The sequence below is a fragment of the Vipera ursinii genome, assembly GCF_947247035.1.
Source record: "Vipera ursinii genome assembly, chromosome: 14".
NCBI classification, from domain to species: domain Eukaryota; kingdom Metazoa; phylum Chordata; class Lepidosauria; order Squamata; family Viperidae; genus Vipera; species Vipera ursinii.
In genome coordinates this window covers 12465231-12474415 of record NC_139527.1, presented here as the reverse complement: position 1 = coordinate 12474415, position 9185 = coordinate 12465231, and positions in this window count along the sequence as shown.

Below are 9185 nucleotides of genomic sequence, written 5' to 3'. Positions count from 1 at the left end.
GAAGGTAGGAGGCAGAATATGAAGAGAAAAGATACACGGTTTGATTGAAACGAGTGCCATTGGCTAGAAATCCAAGGCAGGAATAAGAGCCAATAGTGGAGGGGGTGACTGTAACATGAAGGAAAATAGTACATGGAAAATAAGTGTATTGAATATGTGCCGGAAAAGGAGAAGCAAGATAACGACCGCGGTGTTGCAATGCATAATTACAGTGAGGCAGAGAGTCATCTCGAAAAGTGAAAGTTACAGATGTGAAAGGGGGTGCAAGTATAATATGCGGGTCAGCCCTCAATTGAGCTGTCGCTAAAGAGTAAAGGCAAAGACATAGAGTCAGCAGCAGGGGAAGGCTTTGTGATAGCATGATAGGGCCTTACGCAACGTGCAGGGACCCACAATGTGCGATCCGGAAGTTGGACTGCAGCGTAGCCTTTTCCCCAGGTGATCAGGGGTACCGGTCCTTTCCAAGCAGGATCTGGTAGTTGCCTATAATAAACAGAAGGTCTGGAGGTTGGACAAGGAGGGTTAGAAAAATGTCGAGAAGCAGCTGAAGTAGCTGGTGACCCTGTAAGGTTCAGAAAATTGAGAGTATAAAGACAAACATTAAGAACATTTTGCAACACTGGGAGTGTCGGGGGGCTTACGCCTTTTGCCCCTAAATATCGTTGCAATGCATTTTTAAGTGTTTGATTTGTGCGTTCCACAATAGCTTGCCCTTGGCTATTAAATGGAATACCAAATTTGTGTACAATGTCCCATCGATAGCAGAATTCTGAAAATGCAGTACTTGTGTATGCAGGACCATTGTCAGTTTTTAAAATTTTAGGACATCCCAGTGTTATGAAAGATCTAATGCAATGATTGATTGTTTGTTTGGCCGTTTCCCCTCTTTGTAGGGTGGCCATGATAAAGCCTGAATACGGATACATGAATATACTTCCAAGGGGCAAATGGAGGGAATTGTGTAACGTCCATTTGCCAAGTCTCACAAGCTTGTGTACCCCTAGGATTTACTCCTTCAGGGATACTTCGAGCTTGAAGACTACAAGTAGGGCATTGTTGAATGATTGCAGCAGCTTCTTGGTGTGTGAGTCCGAATTGCTTCACAAGAGCCTTTTTGTTTTGATGAAAATATGAGTGACTTTCTCCGGCTGTTAAAGCACAAATCTGTAAGACAGATTTACAGGCTTTATCCGCCATATGATTCCCTTCTGATAGGAATCCTGGAAGATGTTGATGACTCCTAATGTGTGCTACAAATAATGGTGTTGTCCGTTTTTGTAACAATTGTTGCAGCTGTAAAAATAAATTCATTAATGATGGTGATAAAGAAGGAGAAATATAGGCATCAAAAATGGAAAAAACAATGTTGGCAACATAAAGACTGTCTGTGATTATGTTCAATGGCTGATTTTGAAAAATGGAAAGAGCCAGATTAAAAGCAGCTAATTCAGCTTGTTGAGCTGATGATTGTCCCGTAGTGAGACGTTTGTGCCATGTGGAATCAAGTTGCCAAACACATGCCCCAATGGCTTTTGAACCATCCGTAAACACTGTTAGTGCTTGCGGGATAGGTTGTTTTGCTATTGGATTAAAGATTGTAGTTGGGATTGTTTTGATCAATTGTAGTCGAGGGTCTGTGGGGAGGTGGCAAGATAATTTTCCATTCCAATTTTCAAGAGCAATTTGAAGGACATCTGAATTTACAAACATTTCTTCCCATTGTGTCAATCGGAAGGGGAGATAAATTGTGTCTATTTCCAGACCCATCATTGCCTTTGCCCGTTTCCGAGCTTTGGTAAAAAGAACAGCAAGTTGGGTGATTCGAGAAAAAATAGAAGTTTTTGGAGTGTGAGAAAGGTGTAACCATTCCAAGATTAAAAGTTTTTTACTGCTACTAATTTGCATAAGAATTCCTGTATACAATTGCGGAGTGGAAAGAACAGCCAAAGATATTGGAATGTTGGCTTCTAATCGATCCACCCACAAAGTACGAAGGGCCAGATTAACCTCTTGAACCACTTGTAATTGATGTGAATCTAGGATGATTTTATCTGCAGGATGCTTGGGGCCTATTAAGGCCTTAAATAAAGGAGATAAGATATTAGTAGGAAGAGAGAAATAAGGTCTAGCCCAATTCAAAGTACCAAGATATTGTTGTAATTTGACCAAGGTAGTAACTGGTCCAATATTTAAAAGTGGAAGATCGGGGGCAGCTGCAGCTGCAAGTACCTTATGACCCAAATATTGTACCGGATATTGTGACTGTATTTTGTCTGGGGCTATAAAAAGACCAGCAGAATTTAAAAGCTGAGTAAGGAAAGGGATTGTTTGCATAACAGTACCTTTTGGTCCTTCTGCTGCAACTAGTATGTCATCCATATAGTGATAAACCAAAATTTTTGGATATTTATGTCTAAATGGTTCTAAAACTTTATCTACATAGTATTGGCACATTGTTGGAGAATTTAACATTCCCTGAGGAAGAACTTTCCATTGGTACCTTTTAGTGGGTCTGCTATTATTAAACTCAGGAATAGTAAAAGCAAAAAGAAGACGGTCAGGTTCTGCAAGCGGAATAGAAAAGAAACAGTCCTTCAAATCAATTACAACAAGGTCATAATTTTGAGGAATCAAATTAGGATTAGGTAGGCCACATTGCAATGGGCCCATTGGTTGGAGAATGTCGTTTATCTTTCTGAGATCCTGTAATAGACGCCATTTTCCTGATTTCTTTTTGATGACAAAAATTGGTGTGTTATAAGGGCTAGTAGAAGGCTCAATATGACCCTGCTGCAACTGTTGTTGGACTAAATCTATTAAAGCAGTGAGTTTTTCAATAGGAAGTGGCCATTGATCTACCCACACAGGAAGACTAGATTTTAAAGCAAGTGACAAAGTTTTAGGCAGCATATTTAAGGAATATGTAGAGTAGCCCGAAGTTGAGAAAGAAGATCTCGCCCCCAGAGGTTACAATGAAGAGGCAATACGTAAGGTTTAAGAAAAGCAGTAGCCGAAGAATCAGGAGTGGAGGCAGACAGCCAGTTAGTGCTAACCTTGGCACCCTGTGCTCCTCCCACTCCCTGAACGGCAGAGGTATTGGTAAGAGGCCAATCAGCAGGCCATTCAGCTGTACGGATCACGGAAACATCAGCTCCTGTATCTATTAGACCAGAAAAAGAACGGCCTTGTAAGGAAACAGTAAGAAAGGATTTAGAAACATGAATAGGTTGATGCAAAGAAAAAACACCAGGGATATCGTTAGTTGGTGGCGACAGAAAAATTAGTGTGGCGACTTGTGTGCCTGCTTTAAGGTGGAAGGTCCTATCGCCATAGGCAGATAATGAAAGATTATGAAGTGAAGTAGAGTCATAAAGGAAAGGAGCAGCGACTACTCCCTCAACAATTAAAACAGAATTAGGAATAAGTAAAGCCGGAATATTAGAGGGAACAGGCTTCTGTAATGTAATTGATAATGGCATGGTAAAAATTGATCCAGGATCATCATATGTTATATCTGAAGTTAAAGTAACAGGCAATGAAAATGTATTTGAAGATTGAGTGTTTGCCAAATCAAAAGGAAGTGTGGAAATAGTTTCAACCTTTGGAGCGGGGCTGGTTGATCGCCCCGTGTCTAGTTTCCCTGATTTTGTTGAATGGAAACATTTGCTCGACATTGCGAAGCCCAGTGGAAGCCTTTGCGGCAACGTGGGCAGACTGTTTTTGGCTTTGTGTTGGGGGGTGGCTGTGGTCCCCGTGCTTGGCCACGAGGCGCACCCCCTCCCCCAGGTTGTCGACACTGATTTTTGAAGTGACCCGGTTTGCCACAGTTAAAACAATTCCCTGTTCTTGTGATAGGAAAAGCTTCCGGAGAAGTTTCAGGAGATGTTTTATTAGCAGAAATAACTGCCGCCAGTGCTTGCATCTTATAGGAAGTTGTCCCTACACTGCGACAAAGTTCTAAAAATTCTGCAAGTGTAACTCCTGGTTTGTTAGCAATGGGTTGTAAGACTTTCTGACAGTCATCATTAGCATTGCTATAAGCCAATTTAATAATTAATTCATCCCTGCCAGCTTTATTATCAAATTGTCGTTCTAATGCCAATTGAAGGCGACTGATAAATGTAGCATATGGTTCCATAGGTCCTTGAACAATTTTAAGAAAATTTTGAGCAGATTCTCCAGAGGCATCATCTACGTGGCGTAAAGCTGCCATTGCACAGAGATGTATTATGGCAAAAGCACGCCGGGGACAATTTTGCTGTTGAATTAAGGTGGCAAATTGACCGATGCCCAACAAGTGGTCACGTGTTACACCCTGAGGGAGTCCTTTTCGGACCTCAGATTCAACATTTTTTTGGTATTCTGATTGCCAGATGACATATTGAGTAGGAGTTAAAAGCATAGAAAAAAGAGTTTTCCAATCATAAAGTAGCATTGTCGAGTTAGCATCTACTAATGAATTAAGTAATCCTTTAACATATGGCGATTGGATACCATATTCTTTTACTGCCATTTTCAAATCTTTTAATAATTTCATAGGTATATTTTGATGAACTGCAGGACCTCCTCCACCCGGGGCTAAACTTAAAGGGTAAAGAGATGTTTCTTCAGGAGAATTCATCAGAAAAACAGATGAAGTAAGAAGATTTGTTAATTGGCCTCCTGGCAATAAGGTTGGAGAAGAGGAGTCTAGAAATTCAGATGAGGATGGGGAATGCAAGGAAGGTTTCTCAGAAGGTGTTGTAGATGGTGCAGAAGGATAGGGTGGTGGTGCTTCAGATGAAGGCGAAAGATCAGAAGAAGGATCAAGAGGTTTAGAGGTAGAAGATGTCAGATCTAGAGGAGATGGCAAAAGTTTTAATGCTGCCATCACTGCTTGCCATGCGGACAGAATGTCAGCAGGCGCCCTGGGATGATTGTGAAGATATTTCCCTAGCTTTTCCCAGGTTATAACAGACAAAGTGCCTGATTCCGGATAAGCCGGACAATTTTTGTTAATATATCGTAAAAGTTTTGTTAAAAGTCTCTTTCCTGCAGGATGGACCATGGTGCCATTGTGTTTTTGAACAAAATTAGCATTCTGCACTATATTAAAAAGTTCGTCCCTATGACCTGACGAAACTTTGGAAAGTGGGGAGCCCATTTACTCACGATTTGAAGCCTTCTCCGAGGTGCGTGAGAACAGGAATGCAGGCAGCACACCCCTGGACAGGAGTCGTACTGTGGAGTTGAAGCCGCGATCCAATGGACGAGCCCCCAGTTGTTGCGCTGAGTGGTTGATCAGGGTTCTGGCCTCAACTCTTAGAGCCCCGTAACAGGGGTGAGAATTTAGAGGGACCCTCGCAAGGGTGAACACCTTGAATATGGAAGGATCTTGCCCTTTGCCACCGACCCAGTGTGCCGGACATTCCGACGGTCACACTTGGGAACTGCGATGGTTTAGAGGCAGAGTCCTAGGACAAACTGAGGCACCAATACAAGTTTGCTCAAGGTGAGAGAGCACGGAGTGCCCGGGGTGGATGGTGTGCCCCCGAACAGCTCCGGACACCCTCCTTTTATTAGGCTGTTTCATTTGGGAGGGGGGAAAACACTCATGGAAGGTCAAAGGGGAACATAACTCATGGTATACAACTGCTAATGAAGAGAGCAAAGGTCATTACAGGAAACAATAAAACATAGTTTATGCTAACAGAGAACTGCTAATGAAGAGGGCAAAGGTCATGACAGGAAACAATAATGCATAGCTATCTTATACAAATGTTAACAAAGTTGACAAGGATTATCATAGGAAGACATAACTTGAGGCAGAGATAATTACAGGAGACAGGGCCATATACAAATGCTAACAGGGAAGACAAAAGGTTATCACAGGAAGTCATGACTTGAAAGACATAATCTTGAAGCAGAGACAATTTCAGGAGACAGGAAGCCATATCTTGAGGCATGAGCAATTACATGAAACAAGTCTTGTTATATGTGAATGAAGAATCATCAGAGACAGGAATGTGGTTGTAAAAGAAAGAGTTTTATCACCAGAGGCAAAAATGGAATGTAGGAATGTGACCTTACAATTGCAGATTAGGTAGAAGTGTTAAACTGAATGCAGGAATGTGACCTAACAATTGCTAATTGGGGAAAAGACAGAAGTGTTAAACTTTTAATATGGGAATCAAAAAAGGTCTTTTGCAGGTAGAGGAAAGCAGATTTTACACTTGCAGAAATATTATCACTAGAGACAGGAAGGGAGAACTTTGTGATTTTTAATATAGGAATCAAAAAAGGTCTTTTGGGAGTCTGGGATATTTACACTGTAGTCATTCAGGCACTCAACTGCAGTTTTCTTGGGGACTGGGACAATGGTAGTTGCTTTCAAGCACGATGGTACACATGCCGTTTGCAAGGAGATGTTAAAAATCCTTGTCAGGACCCCTGCTAATTGATCGGCACAATTCCTGACCACTATCCCCAGCACCCCATCTGGGCCTGCGGCTTTGCTGGGATTCACAGCCTTCAATACAGCTCTCACTTGGTGTTCACACAGGGTGAGTGGCTGAGAGTCAGAAGGCCGGCCAGCAAAGGCTACGGGGTCTGGTCTTTTAACCTCGTAGTGGGCGAAGAAGATATTCAGCTCCTCAGCCAACGAGGCATTGGTGTTTGCCATGCTCCTCGTGCTGCCCTTATAGTTGGTTAAGTGCTGCAGTCCCTGCCATACTTGCCTCGGATCGTTGTTTGCTAAATATCTAATGATAGATACTTGGGGGGAAAATTGGGTTAGAAATGTAAAATTGATGCAAGCACAAAACCTAAGAAAGAATTTTTACAAGATGTTTTATAGATGGCATTTAGATCCTAAAAAGTTACCATGTATGTATCCAAATCAACCACCTAAATGTTGGAGATGTGGTAGTGAAGAGGCAACTTATTATCATATATGGTGGACATGTAAAAATGTTAAAACCTTTTAGATAAAAATATGGTGGATTTTTCAGAAAGTTTTTAAGAAAAAAATAAGATTTACTCCGCAGCTATTCTTATTGGGGATTATTTCAGATTGTACTGTTATAGAAACTAAATTAATGTTACACTTAATAACAGCAGCCAAACTTTTGGTGGCGCAACATTGGAAGAAAGATGATTTACCTACAATAGAACAATAGATACTTAAAGTAATGGACGTAGCTGAAATGGCAAAAGTTTCAGCATATTTGAAAGAACAGTCACAAGAAAAATACATTTTGGAATGGAAAAGATGGACTGATTATATTCAGAACAAATATGGGACTAAAAAGTTTCAAATAGCATATGAATAATTTTTACAATTATAGAAGTGTTATTATAATTACTTTTGTTATAAGGGAGTTAAAGGGTGGAAGGTTTGTTAATGTTGTAATAGATATTTAGCATATGTTTGCATAAGATTGCTATATGTAATACCCTGTATTCTGCTTTGGGAAGTCCAGGAGGGGAGGGAAGGGGGGTTGATGGGGAGGGGGGTTTATTATTAAAAATTTTGTAAAACTTTTCAATTAAAAAAAGTTATAAATGCTGTTTTCCATGATGGAGGCACTTCTCCTCCAGATTGTATTGTTCTAAATAATTCTTTTAAAGGCTCCACCATTTCTGATTGTAAATTTTTATAATAAATAGCTGATAAACCATCTGTTCCGGGTGCCTTGCCCACTTTTAATTGTTTAATTGTTAAAATAATTTCTTCAGCAGTTATCAATTGATTCATCCCTTCCCGTTGCTCTTGTGTAAGTATTGGGATATTCACATCCTGTAAATAACTATCCATATCTAAACCTTGCTTTATATCCCTAGCATATAATTTAGAATAAAATTCAACAAAAGCCTTTTTAATAAGATCTTACTGAAACACCTCTTTGCCCTTATATTCTCTTATCTATATTACGTGATCTTTGTTTTTTCCTTAATAAATAAGCTAACCACCTACCCGGCTTATTAGCATTGTTGAAAGTATTATGTTTGGCATATCATAAATTAGTTGCTACTTGATCTGCCATTAACATATCAAACTGTCCTCTTAGCAAATTAATTACTTCTTTCAACCTCTTGTCAGATGGGTTCAAAATAAGAGCTTTCTCTTTCATCTTTATTTCCTCCTCTATTTCTTTACACTTATATTCCATTCTATGTCTATGTTTATTATTCAAATATATTAACACTCCTCATATAAGCTTTACTTGCATCCCAAACCATTTCAATCGGAGTACCCTTATGCATATTCATAATAAAAAATTCTCTCATCTGCTTTTTACATTCTTCCACATTCTCTTCATATCTAAATAAATTTTCATTTAGCCTCCATGATCTTCTTTCCCCCTTGCCCTTGTCCAATTCCATCCAGACTGGACTATGATCTGATAGAGTTCTTGGACATATCTTAATCTTCTTAATCCTAGGAAAAAAAACCATTAGTAGTTAATACAAAATCAATCCTAGAAAAAGATTGATGTCTATCAGAAAAAAAAGTAAAATCCTTTTCTTCCAAATTTCGTTCTCTCCAGACATCTCGCAGTTCCAAGTCATCTTTCAAATCAAAAAAAGATTTTGGCAATCTAGCATGGCTTGGAGTATTTTTAAAAAACCCTTTTTTATTTTTCTGAGTGTCAAACACTCCATTCCAATCTCCCATCAAAATGCACGATTTATAATCCCATTATTTTATTATGTAGCAGTTTGTAAAATTCTCCTTGCTGTTGATTAAGTGCATATACTCCAGTTAAAAGTGTTTTCTTCTTCTATTAATAGTTCAATTATAATATATCTTCCTTATCTGCTTCAATTAAATTGGCTGTTATGTCTTTCTTTACATAAATAACTACTCCATTTTTCTTCTCTGGAGCAGATGGAATAAATTGTATACCCAGTCTAGAATTTATCAAATATTTTTGATCAAATGCACGAATATTTATTTATTTATTTATTAGTTGAATTTATATACCACCCTATTCCCGAAGGACTCAGGGTGGTTCACAGGGCAATTAAAACAGTACAAAAAAGAATAAAATGGAATTAAATTAGTACAGGCCCACAATTCCTAATAACAATAAAATTTAAAATTTAAAATTAATTTAATATAATTTAATATAATATAACATCATTTTTAAATTGTTTCAAGTACTGAAATACTTTCTTTCTCTTTTGTGGTGAATTTAATCCAT